General features: G+C 45.9%; 1 protein-coding gene and 1 long non-coding RNA gene across 3 annotated transcripts in view; one reads left to right on the forward strand and one right to left on the reverse strand.

The window, feature by feature from the left end:
* Positions 1–6,888, reverse strand: part of LOC149874285 (uncharacterized) — a 32,504-nt gene extending 25,616 nt beyond the window's left edge. Inside the window, exon 1 of the long non-coding RNA XR_016443758.1 lies at positions 6,779–6,888. This is a non-coding gene — a long non-coding RNA (uncharacterized LOC149874285). The remainder of the gene's footprint in view (positions 1–6,778) is intronic.
* The window catches only part of IGSF3 (immunoglobulin superfamily member 3), a 141,076-nt gene that overhangs the window by 60,612 nt on the left and 54,204 nt on the right, over positions 1–26,260 (forward strand). The gene's annotated exons all lie outside the window — the stretch shown is intronic.

A 26,260-nucleotide genomic window follows, 5' to 3' on the forward strand; every position in this document is an offset into this window, starting at 1 on the left:
CATAAAAGGGGCCTGAAGCCTTTTTGAAAAACTTTCTTTTTCCTGGTCGAAGAAAAGTTTGGCCCCAGCATACAGGGCAGGAGCTGGTGCTGTGGGAATCGATGCAGCTGGCTTCAGTGCAATGAACCAAATGTTGTAACAATTACCTGTTTGAAAAGAGAGCTGTAAAATGGCATAACATTTGAGATCTCATCCAAGCTAATATAGCTGAAGTTTATTCCTTCATGCTCCTTGTCTCCTTTACTTCCTGGCAGATGAAGGGCAAGGGACTCTGAATTACCTGCCTTATATATGTAAGGGAAGAGTGACAGGATCCCAGACTGCAGTTGTACAAACTTGTGGGCTAGGTCCTGGTGACTGAGCGTCACTACGATGCATCAATGTATGGTTCTTGGGCAAAGCAGTTTGGATGGTAAGTAGATCCAGGATGTCTTCTTCTGGCTAGAATGTCTGTTGTTTGGGTTCCACTGACCTACTATGGACTTGTTTCATGACTTGGGCAAGTCACTGGTCTTTGTCACTATTTTCCAATTAGTAGCAGGCTAGAGATGTTTGGCAAGACCTGAGCGAACGGTTTGAAAACTGCTTTGAGGAATTTTAGTGAAAGGAGTTAAAGGCAAAGGAGTGGGTTTCTGCTGTTACTTGTAACATTGAATGGAGATTTACTTCCAGTCCTTCTCTAGTATTTTCTCACCAAACCATGGCTGGTACTGGATACTTCAGAAGGTGTCAAAAACTTTAACTCTACATATTGCACACCCTAACTGGAGAGCCAGAACTCCCTTTTTGTTATCCTACTCCGTCCAAAGATGACAATAGGAAATCCTATGCCCTGAAGCAAGAGGGATCGGCTGTCTTCCAGACACCCAAATCCAGCTGTCATAAGTGGATGTTAGTTGCTTCTGGTTGAATCCTGCTGCACCACTGGCCTTTCTTATGTCCTGTGGTAGTGAGTTTCGTGAGCTGATTATGCCTAATGTTTTATAGCTGCTTCCTTTCAATACCTTTCAGCACAAAGCTGAAATTCTGTTGAATGTTCCGTTGTCCCCATTTTCTTGTATTGTGAGACAAGGTAAATAGGAGCATCCCATCTACCTTCTCTGTTCCATTTGTTATTTTGTGTATCTTCGTCATGTTCCCTATTATTCATTTCCTCTCTAAACAGTCCCAATTATTCCCCTTTTGTTGCAGCATGCCATCTGCCACTCTATCAAATTGGAATTACATGCCTGGCTTTTTTTTATTATTGTATAATTTGACATCCCTCCTCCACTCCCACAACCACAATAAAACTAAAGCTACAGTGGTGCAGCTAGAACATGCCCCTAACCGTTAACAGTCCCATTCTGTATTCTCGCATGCTTTTCTGTTAGGCAGATGGAGCTGGTGGTATGGCCTGTTCAGTGCAGGGCTTCCAGGGGAAGAACTAATCTCCCTTTGACTGTCCGCTTGCCCACTCATTCCTTCAGGACCTGAAGGTAGTCACCTTCAGGGCTCAAGAGAAAAGTTCTGTTTGTTGTTTTTTTTCCCCTGGCCTTGCTCTGGTGGAGGTAGAATTTTTTTTTATTTACGCTAGAACGTGGGGAGTTTCGTATTATTATTATTATTATTATTATTATTATTATTTTTAGTCTAGGTGGCCAACCTGCAGCATAGGTACCACAAGTGCCATAGGCAGCCTCTAGGCAATCAGGACTCATAGTAGAGATAATATCTTTTATTAGACCAACAAGATTTTTGGAAAAAAATTTCTTTACTAGGCAGCCTCTGTGAGTGGCACATGGCAGATTGGGGATGGGACAGGCAGCAGAGAGGCAAATAGGCAGGGAGCAGGAAGCAGATCATCAAATCAGGCAGGAAGTACAGGGTAGGAAGCAGAAAGCTGAGCAACAGATCAAGTAAGGGAAAGAGTTCAGAGTGGCACTTGGGGAGAGGGTATGGGCCTAATTTGTGGCATGCCTGCCAAAAGACTGCCCCCCACTCCTTTAGAGGGTACTGGTCTTTTTTTTTTAAACGTATCTCTATACTTTATTTTAACACGTCTTTAGAAATGCATTTTTTGACATATAAATTAATAAAAGATGTATTGGCTGAATGCCCCCCACCCCGAAGGTCAGGTTTTAGAACAGATTTTCTGGTTTGTACCAGGCTTGATTCCAGATGTCTTTTACCTGTCACAGAGAGAAGTGTGGGAGTCTGAATGTTAGAACTGACACCTTCAAAGTGTGGATTTGTCTCGTCGTCCACCTGGTGAATCCAGACTGGTCCTTTCAAACACTCTTTGAAAACTGAAATAGTTTCTTCTGCAGGGTGCTATTTTTGCTAGCATCAAAGTTCAACCTCTGGCCTTATCTATCACAAGCTCCACTGATGCATGACTCGAGCCAGACCACTCATAGTTTCCTGCAGGTGTCTGAGGTGCTAAGGCTCTCTTGGGACCATTGTGTTAGCTCTTTTTTTTCATGCTTCTCTGCTTTACAAGTGCCCTTGAGGTCGGAGGCACTAAGCTGCCTGCTGGCCAGAGTCATGCATTGACCTTGAGGCTTACAGCAGAACCACTATGCCTGTTTTATCTGCTTTGCTCATTGAATCTTCCCTCAGGTGCCTTGGCTTTCCAGATCTGTCTTCCAGTAGGAGGTCTAATATGCTAAAATGCATTGCTGACATACCACATTCCTTGTGTACAGTATCCTGACTGCCTTGCCAAGGAGTGATTGGTGAGAGATCCTGCTTTTATCTCTTTTACTGTAAGATCAAGGTAATGAGCCTAAGTAGGAAAAAGAGAGAAAAGAGATTTTAAACTGAGACTGATGCATAAGACAATGAGGAGAGAGGTTGTAGAGAGAAAAGTATTAAGCAGGGAGGGACAACTAAATGCCGTTTGCTCTTCCATATGTGGATTCCTTCAACTCGCTTCTTCAAATCCAGTGTTATTGACTCATCCTTCCTGTGCAGGTGAATTTGGGACCATGCCAGTGGGGCTATACGTTTCGTAGGGAGCAACAGAAGATATGGCTCTTTCCAAGCATACTATGCATTTCAAATTCACTTTCCCCTTAAATGTGCTTTCTTGAGCAGTGTCCTCTGTGGAAGTCTTTGCCACAGAAGCTGGCTGCTTTTTGGCGTGCTTGTATGATTATAGTAATAAATCTTATTGTAAAGATATGTTGAGATCTGAAGATGGGGTCTGTGTGTGTGTGTGTGTGTGTGTGTGTGTGTGTATGTGTGTCTGTAAAATGTACCCCATCAATGTATCAAAGCACCTTTTTGGTAGGCGCTTCTCCAGAAACTGAATGGAGGCTGGCAGGAAGAAGAACATTTGAGACACTTGAACAGCCATAACCACGTTGTCAGAGGGCAGCTGAGAGAGGTGCATCTTGTCTACTTCTTCATCTCTCCCTCTGATGGCTGCAGACAGAGCTGAATGGTCAGAACTGCTGGGCAACTCTCTGGTGTTGAGGCCGCCTTGGGACCTTTTTTTTTTTCTTTCGGGGTTTATTTTTTTTGACTTGCTGACAGACCCTGTTGGCGTTTCTGGCAGCTCTGCTGGAATAATGGGTGGCAGGGGAGAGGCAAGAACTATGTAGGTTTCTCTGCTGCTTTGCCTCAAAACCAGTCTCTCAGCATTAAGTGAGGAAAGTGATAACTGTGAGCGCAGCTGGTAACATATGGCACCCGTCCCCTGCCTTAGCAATTGCTCAGTGAACTCTGAAAGCGGAGTACAGCCCCTGTAGCTTCAGCCAGATGCAGCTCTGAAAAATCCTATAATGGAGCAGGCCATTATTCTATTACCAGTGAGAATTTCACGTTTCACATCCCCCATTTTCTGGCTGCCTCTCTGGGGAGAGTCTGCCATGCTTGCTTCCTCCTCCCACTCCTTTATTTATTTATTTATTTTTAAAATTCATTTTCTCTCCAGGGCTGCTTCATTCATTCTCCAACTCTAGTCTCTTAGATTTGGTTGCTCTGCATTTTCTGTCAGTCTTCCTGTTCCTGAGAGGCAGGGGCAGCTGTGTCTGCCGCTGATGCTAGAGGTATTCTTTGGCAGTCTTGATGCACAAAGTAGGTCTAGTCTCCATCTCTTGAGCGGGGAATAACCAGTCTCAGCATAGCAGGCGGTAAAGTTCAGTGACCGTTGTAAAGGCCAATCTGCCTCTCTTGCTTGTGTGTGTATCTTTTGATCTCCAAGCAATGCTCACTCTACATGTTTTTTTGTTTGTTTTTAAAGGGCTAGTTTCCATGTAAACTGTAGAAAGGCAATAACAAGTGGCTGCCTGTGTAACTATTTTTTTGTTTAAACCAAATTCACTTTTTGTGTTGGTGCTGTTTCCATGTCACCCTGCTCAGAGGGTCAAACATAAGTGGGTCCTTTTCACTTTATGGTTCTCATGTGCTAACTTAAGACCTTGGCAGGCTGAGTTCTTTGGGAAGGTGTGATATCTTTTATTAGCTCAACTGAGCAGTTGGACAAAAGTTCTTTGCAAGCTTTCAGACATAGGGTTCTTGTGCCCAAAAGCTTGCAAGAAACTTTTTTCCGACTACTCAGTTGGGCTAATAAAAGATATCACATCTACTCAAAGAACCTGGCCTACCTATGTCCTTAGACCAACACGGCTACAACCCCAAACCCTGCAACTTAGGACCTTGTTACACGTTATATTTAGGACATGTTTTATTTAGATTATAGTAAGCAGTACTATGAGTTAGAAAGTTTTCTGAACAATCACACAGTAATGCTTAATATGATGTAAATAAAACATGTCCTGAGTGCCAGAGCTTTGAAAACCCCAGTGTGCTGCAGGGCTGGGACTGACCAAGAGCCTCCCCACTGCACCTGTGTCTTGACGTAGCTCCAATAAGGTTCCCCCCATACTGGACCAAAGCTAATTCAAGACTGGTGCAGTGGGAAGACTGGGACTGGTCAGCTCTCTTGAACTGGCACCAAAGCAGTGCCACTGGCTGTGACTGACCACCAGTGTTTATATTTGGGTGCTCCCCCCATTTTCCTTAAACTAGCCTTTGCCATATTCTAAAAACCCTGAAACACCTAACAGTTCAGGTTCTGTGTGACCTGAGGTGTTTAGAAAGGAGCCTTGACCTGAATTAGTAGGGGAGCTGGTCTGTGGTGTGGTGAAGCTGGAAGGAGACATTTTCCATCTTGATGCTGTAGCTGCTCCTGTCAGCTTAGCCTTATAACAGTTTTACAATCTTTATCTGTTATAGATTTAAGAGGATTTCTGTGAGCACAGCAGATTATTATAAGTCGGAGAGCAGTCTCCGCCTGATATTCCTTCAGCAAGTATTTATTTTAAGTGGGTTTAACTGTATTTAATATTTTTGCATAGACCATAAGTAAATTGTTTACACTATTAGAAAAATAGAATCTAGATAAAAATGAAGGCATTATTTTTTTTCAGGCTGTTTTGAGGGAGGGGAGAAGCTCACTCATGGAGACCAATGAAAGCAAAGCAGCCATATGAAAAAAATATTTCAGACTTCCATAAAGCATTGATTAGTAATGTCACCAAACATCCATTTCCACACTGAAGATGCTGTAGGGGGGACAATTTCAAGGAACAGTCAAGTGCTGCATGAAGTGGCATTGGTGTTTGCAGTAGGTTGGGTTTTTCCCTGTTGGATTGATGATCCAGTAGCAATAGGGAGCTGTACTGCACCTTTTGATGGTGAATGAAAACTGAAGTATTGACCACTTACAGGGTCACTAGTAATTGCATGGCATATCACGTGGGATTTGGGGCCTTGACTCTAACACTGTGGCCAAATGCCACAGTATCCCACTTTTCTCATGCCAACACTAGTGCATGGGGTTGCCACTTTCACTTTACTGGCATGGCAGTCTAATCCTGTCTCTATAATCAGTGCAGCTTCTATGAGGCTAGGTGGTTAGCCTCGTGTTCAACCCCTCCCCATTTCATCTAGGCACTGAACCAGCAACTGCACCAAGATGTAGCTGGCAGAGTTGGACGCCGCTGCCTAAAATTACATTTATGCTTTCCCATACTTCAATTGGATATGGCATTCTGTACTTCCCCTCCCCAGCTGTTTGGTAATGTTATCATATGCTGTGAAACAGCTGCTTTTCATCTTGGAAAGTACAGCTATGCTGAAACCTACTACTTTGCATCAAACCTGGTTTTTGTGTTTTAAGGGTTTTTATGTCACCTTCTGTGAATCTTCTGAAGCAAAGGCAGGCAAGCCAGACTGCATTCAGAAAGCTGAGGGAAAGTGTGTGTCAGTACATCTCTTTGAACCACACAACAGCATACTTCATTGGTCCTCTGTCTCATTCCTCCTTCCCTTCTCCAACATACCTTATTAAAGACAGAACACTCGAGGGAGCTTTGCAAACACAAATAAATCAGACAGGCTTTGCATGAGTCTCCTGCTGCTCAGAGCTGATTTTTGAATAGTGACCTGTTGAGACTGTGGCCAGCATCCTTAATCCTTTGAATATTTCAAACAATGCTAATGGGATGGGGGTAACCACTGTACCCGTACTAATTGCCACTAAGGGAGGATTTTCTAGGGAGAATGCAGGAAGGGGCTAATGAGATGAAACTGAACAAAGAAACTTTCAAGCTCAATGCTGGGAGAAATATGGTAATGGTATAGCCATTAATCTGTGAACCAGTCTTGCAAAGACGAATGATGGGGCATCTGGAGCTCTTCCTGGCTCAATGTACTGGCTCTATTAGTAGTGATGGGAGGGACAACCTCCCCCACCTCTCCCCCCCGTACATGATATGTGAGTCCCTACCGGTTTCGTAGACTCTTCAGGTGCATCTGAGTGCTGTTGCCTTTCTGCTTAGCGTAATCAGGGACCATGTATTCAGAACCAAATTCTTGCATCCTGCTTACTGATCAGAGGGGTTGAATGATGAGACTCTCGTGCCCTGCTGAAGTGAAGAATTGTCCCACCACGTGGTTGCAAATTATGGCTGTGTAATTTGTAGTACTTCCCTACCAGTCCTGTTTCAAGTGCGCTGGTGCATCTTGTCCACAGCGATTGCAGAATTGTAGACATCCTGTTGCATTGTGGGTACCTGCCCCACAGTCCAGCTCAGTTCCTTTGAGGTTACATCACTGGTGCAGAACGGTATGAGTAGCCTGGAAGAAGCTGCTAGAGAAAAAAAGGCTTTAGTTGACGGAGGTTTTCATAGCTCATGATTTCAAGGTAAGGGACTTTCTGCTGTGTTTTGTACCTGTTTCTTGGGGACTACAAAGCGCAGAGACGTGATCAGGAAGGTCACCTTAAGATATGGGCATTTTGGGAGCATTGGGAGTACCTACTGCATCTGTAAAGTTGCAAGAGTAGAGCCTTCAGGTCTTGTTAGCTCTGCAATAGTACAGAGCAGCCTAGTACACCACATACATGGGATGACACTTGATCCAAATAAGTGCCATTGCAATAGGGCCAGCAGTGCTTGTCCTCCCAAGCAGAATAGTGAGACATTTTTATGATTAGTACAAAAGGCCCCACTCTAACTACACTGGATATAGCATATCTAGAAGCCTCAAATTCAGGTCTAGAGGAAGTAGCTTAGTGGCACATTAGAGGTGAATTTGTCTGAAGTTGTTGTCTCAGACATGGGACTGCTGTTGTCTAGGAGCTGGGGATTGGGAGACTGAATATCCTTCCCCTTGAGACCCTTCTGTGGGTCTAGATCTTTCCTCCAAGCACTCTGGGAAGGCAGTGGGTTTATGGTGAAGGGAGGAAGGTGCAAATAGAGGACTAAGAATGGAGCTCTGGCTGCTCTGGCAAGGCAGGGTGGGGCATACAAGCTGTGTAGAGGAGACCTATGGTGGTGCTGTGTGTTCACAGACAATGGAGGACATGCATCTGGTCCTGTTGTGAAAAGGAGCAGCCTCTCTGGCTGAGGAAGATGATTGGGTGCCTCTGTGTTATTGTCCATACCTCTACCACCTCCCAAATCCACCCTCATCCTCCTCACCCATCCTGCAGCAGGTGTTCCAGTAGCTTTTCCCCTGCAAAATCCAGTTGTCTGAGCCTTTCCAGACTTAAAAAACAGCCAAGGTGAGGCTGTCTGCTGGCTACTCTGGTTCTGAGTACAGGGGTGTTGAGTGAATATATCCATGGATATATTCTTGCCACTCTTTCCCCCTCCTCTCTGTCCAAACATATTTGGGAATTAAGGGTAAGCAAAGAAGACTGGCAAGGCCTTTGAAGTGACTTGACTAGCAACAAGGGCTGGTGAGGAGTACGTAATGAGATACCAGCATTCGCTACTTTTAGATAATTTCTGAGCCATTATTCTTGTGGCCAGAACTGAGAGTGCAACTGCCCTTGGAGACGTGCCGCTCGTCGGATTTCATCTATTTCAAGAGGATCCTGCTAAAGGTCTGATCTCTACCTCTCGACAATGGCTTGAGGTGAACTTTAATGGGATTGCAGCAAGGCAAGGCGTAGAGTGGATGGAGTGAATTAAGAGATCAAAGGTGGAGGGGGGTAGCCGTTGAGCGATGGGCCACACAAGTGTTCTGTCTCTGATCGTAATTTAACAGTTTCACTGAACTGACTGGAGGTGAAATGAGCTGGTGCGATAGCCCAGGAGGCAGAAGTACCCTATCTACCCACTGTAGGTACGGCAGGCTTCCCTAAGATACTGTGCCACCGATCTCTCTCCGGGGAAAATGGATTCTCCTTTCACATGGCCCATTTTGTCCTAGGCCTCTCTCTCAAGGTTATGCCCGTTATGCAGGTGGCTTTTTGATTTCTCTTGTGCACTAGCAATCGAATGGAAATCCTGTTTCCTTTACAGCTTTACTGGACTTGAACCTGTGGGTCCCTGGCCAGTCCCCTGAGCCTTCTAGTTCCTCCCTGCTTTGTTAGCTGAAGTGAGCCAGGTGAGAAATGTGGCATGTGTGACACAGATCCTTCTATTAACTTGGGGACTAGAGCACTACCTACTGAATCCCTACCGTCACTACCTTGACAAGAGGCCTCCGAGTAAATCCAGGACTACAAACCTGTGCTGAACCTGATTAAGCTGATGAAATCTGACAAGATCACAGCCCGAGGTGGTATTGCCACAGGCCGTTTAGCTGGGAACTGTTCCCACTATAGCAGCACTAACATTAGGATCTCTCACTTGAATCCTGTCACGATATGCTTTTGTCCATTGAATATAGTGCATGTGATGGTCTTAGTCAGTCATTAGGCTGCAAATGGATGCCATAGAGAGACTCGGCCCTTAAATATCTTTGCAGAGGTTTTTTGAGTCACCAGCTGTGTCTGCAGAGTGGGGACAGCCGTTCCGCACTTTCCATGCTGCCTAGAGCATCAGGGTCTGTTTGGATGAGTTAATGTCAGCCAGGATATCTGGATTTGTCTCCTTCTCCCCTACCCCAAGCAAGTGCAACAGCATCTTTAAGTTCCAACAGGATCACTCCCCAGAGACCGCTCTGCTGTTTTTACAGCTTGCTGAAGGATGTTCCCTTAGCTTCATCAGCGAACTATGCAAATTCAACCTGGAGCCAGGCCTCATTTGGCATTTATCAGTGTCGTGGTAGTCCCTGCTCAGTATGTTAGTGTCCTACTCACTGTGTTGCTTGAAGCATGCACAGCAGGGACCCAGAATGCTCTCAGGAGCACAGCCGACTCTGCCTGGTGTGTGTGTATCAGTGTATGCTGCCTCTGAGTTGCACTGTGCCAGCATGCTCTATAGAAAGTGCTCAGTGATAGTGAATGGGAGAGTGCTACAGAAAGGAATACATGTGGTGAAATATGATGTTCTTTCCTTTGCTACCCTGCCTCAACAAGCAGCCAGAAGTAGGTTGGAGCAGCTCCTTTATATACTAGGAAACAACTACTAGTTAAGATGGATGTAAAACAGGACCACCCCATCCTGCCCCCCTGCCCCCAGCATAGGGGCAATGCCCTGTAGGAAGCCCAAAGGCAAGCTGCCCATGGTCCTAATAGCTGTTGCAGAGCCAGCAACAGAATGACCTCGTTATTTTTGTGGCCCATGTAAAACCAGGGACTTGCTTTTCTCAGCAGTAAATGTTTCTGTTCCAGAGCATATTTGCATAAATTGGGCTCTCGTTTTTGCCATTCAGATTTGTGCTCATCTGGGAGCGGTTTCACTTTAAATAAAGCGACTCTGATTCCTTTGTCTCATCCAGTACAGTGGGGTTAATCTCTTCCTTGGCACCTGATTATTCACTGTTGGGGGTGCACACATGTGTTTCCCTGCTGCTGGTTTGAATTTTTCATTTTGTCGCCTTTAATCCCTGTCTGGAAACCATGGCCAGTTCTCTGATGTTTCTCAGGGTCTCTAATACCTGAGCCCCAGCAAGAATTCACTGGGAGAAACTCCGTCTCCCCCACCTTCCATCTCCCTTCTACTGATCTGTACAGAAGCAGCATGCATGTGTGCGTCTGGACTGAGCTTCAAGTGTGTGCATATCCCCCTGACCTGCCCAAAGGCTGGTGTGCCAGTGAATCAGGTAATTTAGAGACAGTGATCAAACCTCATGCATTGTTGTGTGTCATGTCCTGCCCCCCTGAGGTGGGCAGGAATCATTGTACCTATTTGCCCAGTGGAGAAAGTGAAGCTGAAACACAACAGGGGGGGAAATCTAGCAGAGTCCCACAGCAGGTTACTGACAGGAATAAGTCTCAGACTCCTCTTGGGGTGGGCTGCCACAGCTCGTAACAAGGTCTTCTGATTCTTTGCTTTCCTACATTGTCAACATGTTATGGCTACAAGCTTCCCACACAGCTTTTACAGCCAGGTTTCTAGTTTGTGGCTGCCTCTCTGCACCAGGTGGGATGAGCATCTCCATTTGTACCTTCTAGCATTCCCTCCACACCCCTGCTTAGACACCTGGGTATCACTGTTTCAATAAACTTTTCTGTTCTTATTTATCTTCTGACCCTTGAAATAGAGCCCGCTTGGGGAGCATCTCTCTATCATCCTTGCATATCCCTTTTGTTCCCCAGAGTCCTCCTGGTGGGGAATCTTGCTCCCCCACTCCTGGTCCCTTGGAAAGTTCTCTGTAGCTTGGGATTTCTTCTTTTTTTTTCTTTCTCGGTGCTTTTGTTGGGGTGTAATTAGCTGGCGCTGCCAGTGAAGCGTTGCTCCCAAGAGACTCTCTCCCTCTCTCTCTGACATTAGCAGCAGACAGTGACTAAAACAAAGAGACAGCTCGGTACGCGCGGCATGTTCACTTCATACGTTTCAGGCTCCTTGCTGCTGTTGTGAGCACAAAGGGATCGCAGATGTGCAATAAAGAGGAGCGCTTTGAACAAGTGGTGGCAGAATCTCTCCTTTTCCCCCACACCTCCTTTTGCAGACATGAGTTGGATTAAAATTGTATGAGCTAACCATGTGTGTGATTTCTCCCCCCACCCTACCAATTTGAGATTTGGGCAGGTGATTGCTCTTTGTAAAAAAAAAAAGTGGAGAAAGGGTTTCAGGTTGTGTGTGTGTTTATGAGCTGCTGAAAGGCAAGTTGCATTCCTAGTGCCTGCTTTTCCTGTAGAAAGGCTACAGTTTAAGACGGTCTGTTCTGGATGTTCCCTGCTAACTGTGGGCATGTATCCCAGTGAGGGTGGAGCAGAAGTGAGTCTCTTGCATCTCTGAAACTTGCTTGCACGCTCTGGTTTTTAGCAGGAACATCCAAAAGGATGTGACAGGGGTGTTAGTTAGAAGTATTTTATGCTGTAAACTTCCTGGATTAAGCTTGGAATCTTTTGCTGGCACCAAATAGTGTAAGTCACAGTGATAGTTTGTAACACAAATGATCACTTTAAAATAAAACATTCTTCAGTCTCCTACCCTGACTGGGGTCCTTATGCTGCTCTGTGAAAAATGAAGTTCTCTTGCTCCTAAGCAGCTTCTTGCCTCTTTCTCTGGTCCCTGCTGAATGAGTAGCAGGGTTGTATAAACTTTCCCCCAGCGTTTTGTTTCAAAGCTGTTTCGATGCATTTCGAGGTCAAAAAAGCGAAATTAAAATGAAACAAAAGCCTTCGAAACAGCTTCAAAACAAAACAAGGAAGCTCGAAACGTTTCAAAACTTTCAGAACGTTTTGAGTTTCGAAGCCAGGCTTACTGGCTTCAGCCCTGGTCCCAGTCGGCAGCACCCGCCTCCTGACATCTGGCAGGCAGATCAGGGGCTCCCCGCACCCTTGGGAGGGCTGTGGGGGCTGTCCCCACACCAGCTGATTTGCCCCACGTGCTGCCAGAGCCAGCCAGGTGGGGGCCTGGGGCAGATCAGCTGGTGGGGGGACCCTCCCCTGCCCTGGTCCCTACCTGAGCTGATTTGCCCCAGTCCTGCTGGCCCCAGGCGGCAGCACCTGGCTCCTGTCAGCGAGCAGGCAAATTGGGAGCCTGGTGGCACCCCCAGAAGGGCTGCCGGGGGCTGTTCCTTAGTCCTCCTGGGGATGTGTGCTCCCAGCCTGCCTGCTGGGAGACAGGAGCTGGATGCTGCTGCCTGGGGCCAGCGGCAGCACCAGTCTACCCAGCGCTGGTCTGTCATCTGGCAGGCAGATCAGGGGCCCGCACCACCAGGAGGACTCCAGCACAGCCCCTGCAGCCCTCCTGGGAGTGCGGACAGGCCCCTGATCTGCCTTCCAGATGAGAGGAGCTGGGTGCTGCCGCCTGGGATCTTCTTGCGCTGGTCCCAGGCGGCAGCACCTGGCTTCTCTCATCTGGCAGGTAGATCAGGGGCTCATACCCCTGGGAGGACTCTGGCACAGCCCTGGCAGCCCTCCTCGGAGTGCAGGAAAGCCCCATATCTGCCTGCCTGCTGCATTTTATGTTCCCCCATAATAACCTATAGGCAAAATGTCGAAACAGCATCGAAACAGCAAAACAGTTTCGATGAAATGAAACGGAACAGTGCTTTTGAAACTAAACGAAACTCAAAATGAAACACTATCCCGTCGAATCATTGAACTGGAAGTCGAATCAGAACAGTGCTGTTTCGTACAGCCCTAATGAGTAGCACTCCCTAAGTTCCCCCCGTCTGCTGCCGCCTTTGCTGCTGAGGCAGTGTGTGCAGCTGCTCACTGGGTGTTGGGCAAACAGTGCATTATCCTGAGCTCTGACACTGATTCACTGTGTGACCTTGGGCCAAGTCACTTCCCTGATTTTGTATCTTTTCCCCTGCTCTGTAAACTTGAAGGTAAGACTTGCTTCCCTCTTGAAGGGTTGGCTTTCAATTAAAATGGTTGCAAAAAGTTGCAAGATTCTCTGATAAGAGGCTCCTTTTCCATGCAAAGTATTGTTTTCTTCAGCTTTGTCAGCCAGTGTGGATGACAGAGTCACCTTTCTGGAGCCCTTCAGTTTGACCATGCATCTTGGGTGCTGCTAGGGGAGGCAGAAGGATGTTGATGTGATTACTTTAGCTCTCCCTCAGGTGCTCATCCTGTTGGAACAGGTTTGAGTTGCAGTACATGCAAGGGGCTCTGCACAGCTGACTGCTATGGGGTTGCTATTCTGAATGCAACCCAGGGAGGCCATGCTTTTTACAGTGATCTCTTTTGGCACAGTTGCAGTCTTGTGCTGAGGCATTGCGCACAGCACCTGGGTCTTTTGCCTTCTGAAAGGTGGACACATAGTTAAAGTTGTGCTCTGGCAGGAGACGGACCTCCTCCCTCCCCACCCCAAATGTGGGGGCCTCATGTGGGTGACGGAGAAGTCCAGGTGACTCATAATCTTGGCAGGTCCCCCTCAGGAGAGCGAAGAGCTGTCTATACTGACAGCATCACAGATTTTGAAGGCAAAATGTATTCCCAAGGGTCCCTCAGCAGTAAGAAAATAACATGTTGCTAGTAGTGCTTGTCAGCAGTGTGGGTCTCCCTGGCCTCCCCACAACTGCTGCTGAAAACACATTTTGCCCAACCCACCCCCCCTTAGCAACTCTTCTGTTCTCTGCCCTGCTTGACAGAGAGCTCAGGGCTGGAAAGGCTACTGCTGACAGCCCAGCAGTTTCATTAGCAAGCACAGACTCTGCATGGCTGTGCATGTGTAGGCTGCCGTCCACGCGTGGGGGAAACGAGTTCTGTTACCTAGCACTATTCCTGCCGATAGGGATCTGCCTCTTGTCTAGCACAGGCCAAATTCAGCCTGCTATATGGTCACCTCTGCAATTTGACTGATGCAAGGATTGGAGTTTTGCATCTTTGAGAGCAAACTGTTTCTGAAGCAGAGGGGTGATGCACTTGCAATGCCAGAGGCTTGGGATAGGTAGGAATTAGGGCTGTGCGAAATTTTGGGAGCTGTTCCATTTCGGTGCCCGAAACACTGAATCCAAATCGAAACGGAAGGCTCAGAAACATCTCCAAAATGAAACAAGGCATCTGAAATGTTTTGGAAAATTTCAGAGTTTTGGAGAGAGGCTTGCAGGGAAACAGTTGTACGCTGCTGGTCCCTGCCATGCGACTCTGCTCCTCAGGGAGCAGAGATCCACGCCGGGGGGCTCCTCGCTGCTGCTGCCCACCCCGGGTAAACCCATGTCACCAGGGCAACGTGGGGCAGGCAGCGGTGGCAAGAAGAACCCCGGCACAGAACTCTGCTCCCTGCATAGCCCAGTCGTGTGGCAGGGACCAGCCAGCTTGCTTGTTGCTCTGTGCTGCTTCCCTGCCCTGTGACCTGGCGTGACAGGGATCAGAGATCTGCACAGGGGTCTCCTTACCTGCACAGAGGGCAGCGGCCCTCCCCCGGACGAGCCATCCGTGGCCCTATCCTCCCTGCTGGGGCCCCAAGCCCGGCCTTAAGCCCCACCTGGCTGGGTAGAGCTATGCGAAGCTTCCTTGAAGCCTGTTTGAAACAGATTCGGAGGAGATTCAGTGGATTCAGCAGATTCTCCAAAGAAGATTTGGCCGAAACAAAGCAAGACAGTGATCAGAAACACGGAAATCAATCACTGTCCTCTGAAATGGCTGAATCTGAAGCCAAATCGAAACACAGCCGTTTCACCCAGCCCTAGTAGGAATGGGTGCCCTGGAACAGAATCGGGCTTTTCCAGCAGCCTTTTAGGGGCCCAGAGGCTGCACATTTTACTTCTGAGGTGGTTAACCGGAGTGACAGGTTTTGCCCACCTGTCAGAGTGGACAGGAGGCCAAGACAGCCCCAGTTCTAGTCGTGTGTGCTCAGCGATATTGGGGCTTGGGCTGGTGTTGTGGCAGTGGGCCTGACCAAAATGGAAGCAGGCAGTATGGATCATCTCCTTGGGGCCTAACAGCAAGAAGCTTAACTGAAGGAAGGAGCCTAGAATAGGAGTCAAAAAAGCCTGGAATGGCAGTGTGACAGCCCCGCTGGTGAATGATGTTCAAAGCATTTTGCATTTGCATTTACTTTAATTTGCCCCCTATCAGCACCACTCCAGTGCATGCATGTGCCTGCTCCCCAGCTATTGCACAGTACCCATGTGAAGCTAGGGCTATGAAATAACTCTCTTGTCTCCCTGTAGCAGATTACAAGTGCCTCCCTGGCTGAACTGCTTCTCTCTTCTTGGGGGTTGAAGAAGTTCTCAGGTTCAGAGCCTGGATAAGCTGGAGCTGCTGGAAAGTTCTGGGAAACCTCCAACATTTTAGCTAAAAAAATAAAGTTTAGCAAAAGGCTGCTGTTTAAACAGCTGTGCTGTGGGTTGAAATTTTTAAACCAAACAGATGAGGTTAGCATATGAGTCTGCAGCTGTTAGAGCAGGGAGAAGGGGGGGCATTGAATTTCTATAATACCAGCAGCTATGGGAAGCTCATAATGTGAAATTCAAGGCCTTGGCCAAGGCTCCTTCTGGTCTACTATAGATAAAGTCTCTTGTACTGGACAAGTAACAGTTCAGCATCTGCTGTACAGATGGCCATTGAGTCAATGGCTAAGGCTTATAATGGCCCTGTAAAGCTTTAAAAGGTAGCAAATACTGAATGGCTATATATCCAGATACTGGAATGCTTATGAGGTTAGCACTGGGCCAAAATTCAGTGATCCCTTCCCTGTTTATATAGTTACTAAGTCACTTTCCCAAATGGCGTTCCATCTGCACTTGGCTTGTTTGCCAGGTGTATGTCCTGCAGGGAGAAAAGAGGCAGAGATGCATGTGAAAGGAAAAAATAGAAGCAAGAAAAAATAAGAGCAGGGGAAAAGGCAAAAGGGAAGCCACCAAAGGCAAAAATAATTGGTTTGGGGGGCAAGAAGAGGACAAAAGAAAACCTTTAAGGGAAGTGGAGAATGAAGCCTCTGACACTGGAAGTGGAGCACAAGCGAGGATGCAGGAAATAGACATTAATTTAGAAAGTGAAGCAAGAAAACAAAAAAAAAAAAAGGAAACGAAAGGAGTGTAGGGCTTTTTGTGCATGATACTTCACATTTTGTAGCAAGGCTACTTCATAGCAACATTTAATGATGGCTGAGGTGTTCTGAGAACATGCCTACAAAATCTTTGCTGAAGTTTTTTTGGCTCACTGTGGAAAAGTCTCTTCAGAGGTGAACTCTCATGACTGTTCTAGATATCCTTTTTGTAAAACTATCAGTCACGACTGTCTCCCTGTCTATTTAAGAGTTCAGGATTCACCATTTTCTTTATAGTAACAGCATTTGGCATATTGTTTATTACAGATATTGAATACAGGGTCCTCTGTGATGTACAGACAGGATAGACAGCAAAACCTGAGGCAGAGGTTAAGTGACTTATCCAAGACCGTGCAGCAGATTAGCGGTAGATCTGGCTCTGTCTTCTTCTCCAACCCACAGACAGTGTGGCCTTCCAAACAGCTTAAAAACCAGCAGCTCTGAAACTAGGCATTTTCAGCAAAGTTTTAAGGCATTTGTGACAAAGTGATAAATCAAGCAAGTTTTTTTTTTTTTTCTGGGTGTTACATGGGGAAAGCCAGTAGCATCTGGAGGATGAAGTAAGGTATGCCTCACCTCTGTCCTGGTATGCTGTCAATACCCATAAGGGTATCTTAGTTTCCATCTGGAAAATGCCTCTCTGGAGTAGTTTGTTGGCTCAGCAACATGTGGCTCCTGTGCCAGGCCTTTTTCAGAAGCCCAGAGAGCCTGCAAATCAGTCTCTGGGAATTGCTTGCATTCTCCACTGCTCTGGATGCATATATGAGATTTTCAAGGATGCCCAACTTGACTAGGCTTATCTGAAAATACGGGTTGAAAGGTAGGAGAATGCTGTGTTTGTCAAGGGCGAGATTGAGGGAAATTCTGTCATAATGAATGTGCACAGAACTCAACAGACCCTCAGCAGCTACTTCCTTACTGGGTAAGAAATTGAGTCTTATGGGCTACTTGCTCATGATCCTCAATAAGAGATTGAAGACTTTTGCCATAATGAAGAACACTTCTGAATGCTAGTCATCACACTTAGCCTTAAGGCAGTGATTCTCAACGAGGGTGTCAGTGATTCTTAAAGGGTGCCGCAGGGTGCCACACAGTGTTAGCACGTAGGTTTGCAAGTGTGATTCACAAGATAAACCTGGAGATTTCAAATAGACATCCATAGTTGCAGTCTAAGTTCTTTGCAATAGAAAAAAACTACTCTATTGTTTTTTATGTAGGAAAAAAAAAAGAATGAAAAGTAAGATTTGGCACTTTCCAAGGGATATCTCAAGTCTCAAAAGGTTGAGGACCCCTGCCTTAATAAGGCAGCTCCATCATACTGCAGCTTTACCATCTGCAGAAGACTTGCCCAAAGTGTGAACTTGGCCCTCCACATTTATGGCTTAAGTCACATTGTTGCTACATTCTCCTTCCCAGCAAAACTTCTTTGCATTTATTTTTGAGATCATAGATAGTCTTCTGCTGGTGTGTACTGGTGAGTCTGTCCCCTGCCTTTGGTTTATCTGATGCAGATGGAAACAGTCTGAGTATGTTGCCATGTGTGGGACATCACACCCACAATAGCAACCACAAAACACGAAACAAGAGAAAATATTAAGGAAGTTGGGGGAAGGGGATACTCAATTGTGTAGTTGTCACTTTTTGTCAGGTCCTCAATCTGGCTGTGAAAGGTTTATTAATAAATGACTCTGGGATCACAAATGCTTCTGCCGCCAACTTGCTTCTCACATAGAAACAAAGGATCTCTCAGAACAGAGTAGCTTCTATTAAGGGGTAAGGTCTGCTTGGTCAATCCAAGACATGACAGCCATGAGTAAATGCAGCAGACTGACATCTCTAAGGACCAAAGTCTTCTGTTTTCTCCAGTGACAAAGCACTTCATGGGTAGCCGCGTGCAGACTCCCCCCCTTAGTGCCCACCCGTGTGTCTCTCAGAAAACAGACTTTCTGTCCAGTTTAACTTTGGGCTTACTACAGAGGTGACTAACAATGAGGGCAATCATTGCTAGTTGTGGCAGAGGTTGCTTGATGTTTTTAGGCAACATGGTGATTGGCACCTTTTTAAATGTTATCAACAAATTGTAGATATTTGTTTGTCTTGCAGAAAGGTAGTCTCCAGATTAATTTCACACGGTCCCCAAACCGACCTGAGTTGGATTTGAACTGATGACTTAAAAAGGAAAAGTTGATTCTTTAAGATAGAATACATTAACACACAAGGAACTCTCCAAAAATAGAGGCAGGTCATACTGTATGACACACAGTGCCTGTAACTTGTACCGTTTTAATGAAAGTCAGCTTTTTAAAAGTGTTTTTAGTGTATACTGATACAAATTTCTGTGTGGTCACAAGCTGGTGATTAAAAGCTTATGCATGTGTGATTTAGTTAGCTTACAAGGTCCAACTGTACCTTGCCTTCCATGTTAATTACAAACCAACAGAAGAACTAGTTAAAGGTTTCCGCTCAGAAATCAGTGCTGGTTGAACTAAAGCAGTGGTCTTCAACCTTTTTAAGTAGGAGATCAACTTTGGCATCTAAAAGCAACCCAAGATCTACCATGCACCGCCGGCACCCTCCCTCCCCCAAAGCAGGTAAGTCGGTGGGGGGGATCGAGGCAGGAAGAGAAAAAATTATTTGGGGGCATGCCTCTCCAGCAGGTAAGTTGCAACCGGCTGAGGCCCCACTCAATTTACCCCTGCTCCTGCCCCTGCAGCACTGTTCCTCACTGCAGGGGCCTCGATCTAGCCCCCGCCCCTTCCCTCCCCCACAGACTGACCTTCTGGGCTTGGGTGCATGCGTGCATGCACTCGGGCACTCAGCCCCCCACCCCAGCCTCAGATCAACTCCAAGAGGCTCTAAGATCTACCGCAAGAGGCTCCAAGATCTAGTGGTGGATCGAGATCTACTGGTTGGTGACCACTGAACTAAAGCACTTCAGGCGCATCTTTGTTCACCCAATACTGGTTTGTTGCCTGCACTGGCCGTTACGGGATTCAGAACTCCAGTGGCAGATGACATAAAATCTTGAAGTACTTGAAGAAAAAAATTGTGTCTATTAAAAAGTTGTTTTCCTATGCATGTTTATTGCAAACTGCTATGTCAGAAAAAGCAAACGTGCCCTTCCTTTGGTTTTACTGAAAGATGCGTTTGGTCCATGGTGTACATTAGGCTTCTCTTCACATCTTAATTGAACGGGTTAGAGGTACCAAGCTTCTAAGAATGACATTTTCTGCCAAGTGTATGCTGTAATGGGCCATAGTAAAAATGAGTGAAAACTGATTGGGTTCTAACACCGACTAAAAATCCCTTCTTCGTATTGATTTCCCAACTCTGTCTCCTGTGATGTCATAATTCCTCTAATTCTTCAGTCACCCTTGAGTCTGCTAGGGAAAGAAAGACCTGAATATCTAACATGTTCAAAAGAAGGGTTTTGGAAAAAGTCCAAAACTGAAAGGTCTGTCTTGCCATTTTTATGCTACCGAAAGTGGCAAAAAGCATGAGACTATTTGTTTTTCCCCTCTTGAAGCTCACATTTAAAGGAATGTATCTGTCAGGTAAGATTTGAAATTTACTTACCTTTAAAATGGTAAATATTTTAAAGGTCTGGGACATGCAGGGTAAAACAAAATATGAGAGAGGGAAATTTATTGCCTACATTGCACAATAAATGTCCCTGAATTTAGACGAGGTTTTTAGGCAGGAATCTACCTGTGGGGGGCTTTTTATTTGGTTGGTTACGGTTTTTTTTAAGTTGTTTGGTTTTGTTTTTCATGGGTGGTGGTTTTGGGGGGTTTTTTTACATCCCTGGAACTGGAGGGTCCCAGTCTTAAAAGGGCCTTGTGCTAATATAAATACTGATTTCTTAGATAGAGGAGTCTGGGGACAGAGCATAAACCCCTCCCTTTGTGAAGATCAGACAGAATTTTAAAGCACCAGGGCTAGTTGCATCGGATCGTGTATGTGTGCGTGTGTGTGTGTACTGTAAAACTATACCACAGGACAAACTGGTTGTGCATAAAGAGGAGAGGGACCTCTCATTTCCCCACTCAGTGTTGAGAGTACTGGCCAGTCAAGCTGCTGTTCAGTCACCATTGCTTGGCAGGGGCACACTGTTAAAACTCTTGGCGGGGCATACACCTGCCACGTGTTAAATAATTAATCTGCTCCAGCCGTTTGCTGCTCAGAGCTCTGGCACACTGTTTTCTCTAATGAGATGATCACTCGTGTTCACTAATTAGGCATAAAGCTGCAGATCATTCTGTTTTGTTTCCAATCAAGTGTGCCTGGAAATCCAGAGTCTGTGAAGCCAACAGTTGTGAGAAATTTACTTCCTAAATAGCCCTCCCCAGTTGAAACAGAGCGATGGAGGGGGGACTCAGTGTCCTGTCAACATCCTAGTAGAGTCTGCTCTTGTACTCTTTGGCCTGTAGAGGAAGATTTGGGGTTTACTGTGTTGAAGGGTGCTAAGTGAAGCTTGGTGTGGAGCAGTTTGAGATTCAAGGAAACTAAATAGTTAGGATTTAACCAAAGTCATGCAGAATCAGTGGCCAATGTTGGAGTGAAACCTTCTCCGTCACAGGTTAATCTAGGATTTTCAAAAGGGAGGTGTGGATCGTGTGGTGTATCACATTTTTCTCCAGTTAGAGAAACTAAATATTTTACTAGTATGCTAGTACTATATTATTTAGTTTAAAATCATAGCAAAGACAAATATAATTATTGGAGTGCAAACTAATTTGCTAGATTTATATATAAATGTGTGGTTTTTTTAAACATACAACAAACTAGGCAAAAACTAGTCCAAAGAGTCAAAAGATATTGTGTCGTTAGCCCTGTAGTCATTACATTTTAATGTATATGCCTTATTCAGATTAATAAAACAAAATCTAGCCACCTTGAGTATCTTGGCAGTGCCCCCATTATTTCACTGTCAGTCATTTCTACACCTGAGTTAAGGTTTTTAATTAGAGCTAAAACCAGTCTGCAGAGCTGTGAAATAGAAAAGAAACATTACCAAGAGTAGCTAACAAACAGCAAAAGCAAAATAGCAGAAGAAAGGACATTTTGAATAGTGGAGCTTCACTGAAAAGGACAGAGGGTTGTTAACAAATGTGGAGCAGAGATGATTGGCAAGAATCAGAGAGATGATAATGAGCTATGAAGTCAGTGGACTCTCTTGACACTGCCTGAATAGAAATGTTACTGCCCCTCCCTGGCTTTAAATTTTGTGTGCAGCAGGAAACAAAGGGGGGTCCAACTGCACCACTACACCCCCCTGTTTTCCGGGCTATGTGCACACAAACACATCTTTGCATGTATTATAGTTGTATGTAATTCTAATAATACATTTAATAAGTAATTATAATACATGCACATACAGCTGTGCACACCCCCTCCCCCCCCCCAGTGGCAGGCAACAGGATAACCCATGAAGATAGGGAGCTCTGGGCGGTCCTTGGCTACCTGGATCCTCAGCAGGCCTAGCAGTGAACTGTATTTTGCAGAGGTAATCATTTAGCATTTGTGTATAATTAAAAAATGCACAACTTTAAAACATGCGAGCACATCTTCTGCTGACCCTTTGCACTAAGTGCATTTTTATGGTGCCTTAATCTTCCTGTCACACTGCTATCTTGATGAGGAGCGCTTGTTCCCTTGCTAAGTGGGAGACCTGATGGCTGGAGAAACAAAGGAAGGAATAAGTGGATGGGCAAATACCAGACCAATGGCAGAAATGCTAGAGCCGCAGAGTTGATACCTTTCTGAAATGGATATAGTACTTGGGTATGACTGCATATCTTGAAGGAGCTCCAGTAGTTTGACTGTGGATAATAGTAGCATCAATGTGCATTCAGTTAAATTCAGTGAAAAGCTAGGAGCTGCTGAAGAATGAAGGATGTTTCTTTGTCTGGATATTTCTACTCCATCCCCCACAACAGTGGCTGCAAGGCTCTGACAGAATAGGCAGCTTCTTTAGGACAGAGGATGAAGGCTTTGCTTATAAGCCCGTTCCTCTGGTTTGGCAAGAACTCACTGAGGAGAGAATTCAAGCATTTTATCTCTGCAGTCCAAAACAGCAATAGCACTAGTGGCGCCTGGTTAAGCTCTGAGCTAGCTATTGAGTGGATGATCTTTCGAGAACTGCTTCTTCAGAGGCTATGACCAAATCTGTTGTTTCACTCTCCTTGCTGCATCATTCCAAAAGCATGTGAGCAAGAACCTGTTCTTTCTTCCTTCTGACAAGTATTCCAGTCTTTACCCCTCCTATTAGGAGCTTGTCACCTTTCCTATTCCTTCTGATGGAAACTCATGCTGGCATGTTTCTGAAGTGGTACTGCTCAAGACTTGTGCACTGCATCCTTTGCGGAGAGAACAGGCAGATGACGGCCACCTGTTCATTGGGATAATAACCAGAGAAATCAGCAGTGGTCTGAATGAAGGTGAAATCAGAGAGAAAAAAACAGAGAATGTGCCAAGTAGTCTTTGAAACAGGACAGCATGAAGGCTCTTGACAGCCTATCCATTGAAAATGCAACTGGGTGTGAAGTAGAAACTAGCTGTTGCGTTAGTGTAAAACAAGAGGAACAAGTACTAACTTCTCTTCTCCCCCCAAAAGTTATAAGACGATGAGTCAGAGCCTTACAAAAGAGCCTAACAACTTTTAGATTCCTTAAAAGTGAAATCCCGGAAGAATAATGGAAATATATTCAGTAGGAAAATGGATTCGGCCTGGTGGACACTACTTGGTCACATCTGTCCATGTTTGCTAGGTCTGATGTTGTAGTGTTAGCCAAAAACCTGGTTATGCTTGAAGCATTTATCTTAACTCTTTCTTCCATAGTCTTTAATGTGCTATAGGAGACTGTTTGTTATGGTTAAGAGAACCAAAGCTTAATTCTGGGAAAGCATGGGCTAATACAAAACCCTCAGTTCAATCCTTGCCATGAGGTTGGCTCAAAGCAACAACTTTGTGCTGCCAAAAGTGGCACAGAAGGAAGCAAATTGGCGGGGTGGGGGAGCAACTCTCTAACAAGCACTGATTTCTGAGATTCAGAAAATGTTACATTGCCTTGTGAAAGCATATGTTCATGTAATCCTATGTTATAAACAAGTTTTAAGGTTTAAGCCAAAATATTAGCAGAACTAAAATATTTTCTAAGCTCCCAGTTTGTACAAGTTTTTTTTTCCAGTTTCAAAGAAGACTAAAAAACTAGGAGACCGTGTTGTCGACACCTACACAGTCAGATGGGTCACTAACTGGCTGGAGGGCCGCACCCAGAGAGTGGTGGTGGACGGGTCTTGTTCAACCTGGAGGGGTGTGGGCAGTGGGGTCCCCCAGGTCTCAGTCCTTGGGCCCAAACTGTTTAACATCTTCATCAGTGACTTGGACAAAGGGGTAAAATGCACCCTGTTTAAATTTACAGATGACACTAAGATTTGGGGAGAAGTGGGCACGCTAGAAGGGAGGAATAGGCTGCAGTCAGACCTAGACAGTTTACAGGGGTGGGTGGATGAGAACAGGATGGGTTTCAACACTGACAAGTGCAAAGTGATGCACCGGGAGAGGAACAACCAGCACCATACCTACAGGCTGAGGAACTCCCTTCTCGTCAGTACAGAGGCAGAAAAGGATCTTGGAGTCATTACTGCGGCCAAGATGAACATGGGCCGATAGTGTGCAGACACGGTCAGGAAGGCCAACCGTACCTTGTCATGCATCCACAGATGCATCTCAGGCAGGTCCAGGGAGGTGATCCTCCCCCTCTATGCGACACTGGTCAGGCCGCAGCTGGAGTACTGCGTCCAGTTCTGGGCACCGCACTTCAGGAGGGATGTGGACAACACGGAGAGGGGGGCCACTTGCATGATCAGGGGGCAGCAGGGCAGGCCCTATGAGGAGAGGCTACAGGATCTGAATCTGTTCAGCCTCCACAAGAGAAGGCTGAGGGGAGATCTAGTGGCCTATTACAAACTAGTCAGAGGGGACCAGCAGGCACTGGGGAGTCCCTGTTCCCCTGAGCACTACCAGGAGTGACTAGAAATAACAGTCACAAGCTGGCAGAGGGCAGATTCTGACTAGATATCAGGAGGCGCTACTTCACTGTCAGGGCGGCTAGGGTCTGGAACCAACTTCCAAGTGAAGTGGTGCTGGCTCCTACCCTGGGGGTCTTTAAGAGGAAGTTAGATGCGCACCTTGCTGGGGTCATTTGACCCCAGTACTCTTACATGCCATGGCAGGGGGTTGGACTTGATGATCTGCTCGGGTCCCTTCTGACCCTACTAACTATGAAACAATGAAAGTTTTTTGTCATTGACTTCCTCAGCCGTCCCACCTCTCAGCTGTCTTCTCAAAGACAAGCATGTCCAGGTTCAGCTCTCTGTGCTGTTTCCCCCACCTGCTGCTTGCCACTAGGGAACACTCCAGAATTGTATCTCTGACTCTTTGGCGAATTGAAGATCCCTATGTGCCAGCAGAAGTCTCTGAGTTTGGGGAAGCTAGATCCCAGATGCCTGAGTTGACTTGTGATGTTGATTGCTACTATGGCTGCTGCTGCTGACTCCCTGCTCTTTGCCAAATTCAAGGTAGCACACTCTAAATTCCAGTAAGGGAACACGTGACATTTTGGCTGCTGACAGGTGTGTGTGTGTGTGTGTGCGCGCGTGCGCACATGCGTGCGCGTGTGCTGGGGGGGCGGGGAACGCATGCTTTACCGAAAGAAGTAGCATGTTAATTCAACCTGGCTCATGCAACGTCAGTATAGATCCGGTGTTTCAGCGGAACTTTTTTGGCACTTTTATCTAAAGCTGATTCAATCAGCTATTAATGCCAAAAATCACCCAATCTATACTGACATTGCATGAGCCAGGTCCAGCTAACACAGTGCCTCTTTTAGGCATGTGCTGGGCTTGGCGCAAGGGTGCATAGAGTTTAAAGTAAAACACCATTTTGGGGTGGGGGTTTATGTCTGTAAGAACCCTTTGACTTTGCATAGAAGGTGGCTGACAGGAAAAGGCAGAGGAACTTCGATCTAGTCCTATGGGATGAACTGGGGTAAGATCTAGATTGATCATTCTTTTAATGAATATCATAAGATTCTGTTTTTTCAGTTCTGTTGTTTGTATTGCTTCCAGATTGGATATATGGAGTGACACTGAAAGGAGGCAGCAAGGGGATTGTTGAAGAAGTGCTCAGGAGTTGGTAGGATGATGAGACTCTCTTAGCCTCAGTGGAGTTAACATAGTAATACTTCCACCAGAAGCTACCTTGTAGGATCTACCTGGGCTAGGCATGCTACTCTTTCTAAGCCTGACCCTACCAAATGTAATTCAGAGGGATTGTCCTGTAGAAGCAAGAGGTATTTGGGGAGTGAGCTCTGAGATGCTGCCCAAGGGGAATCATTGGAGAAAGCTGATGATCTGAGGAGGTTTGCTCAGGAACAGGAGGTCTAAGAGAGGTCAAATTGTAGAATCCCATTCCATAAGTGCCAGGTGCTTGTCAAAGTGCACTCGGTGTGACTCGGTGAAGAGAGACAGCAGGGTTGCTAACGTGGTTAAATATGACTTTACATATAAAGTGATCAGAGAGTTTAATTGTGTGTTATGTTACACTCATGCCTGTATAAGAGCCTACTATTAATTATTGCTACAGCACAAATTTTCATATAAAGAGAGAGTTCTTTTTTTAAAAGACTTTTCAGGGTCAGAGCTGGGAAATCTAGATCTTCATTACAAATAAGTCTCCTCATCATGGAGAGAAATACCACCTCTTGGGATCATTGTTGCTGGGCCCCTAGGAATCCCTTCCCTTGCCATTCAACCAAATGCTTCATTTGGCTAGCTTATCCCAATCCTAAAATGGTAAGGTCATGTCATTACCAGGTCACACAGAAGTATGGTGCATCCTGACTCACATGCTTGTCTAG

This window comes from Crocodylus siamensis, chromosome 1, assembly GCF_052110815.1.
Source record: "Crocodylus siamensis isolate JL-2025a chromosome 1, ASM5211081v1, whole genome shotgun sequence".
Lineage (NCBI taxonomy): Eukaryota > Metazoa > Chordata > Crocodylia > Crocodylidae > Crocodylus > Crocodylus siamensis.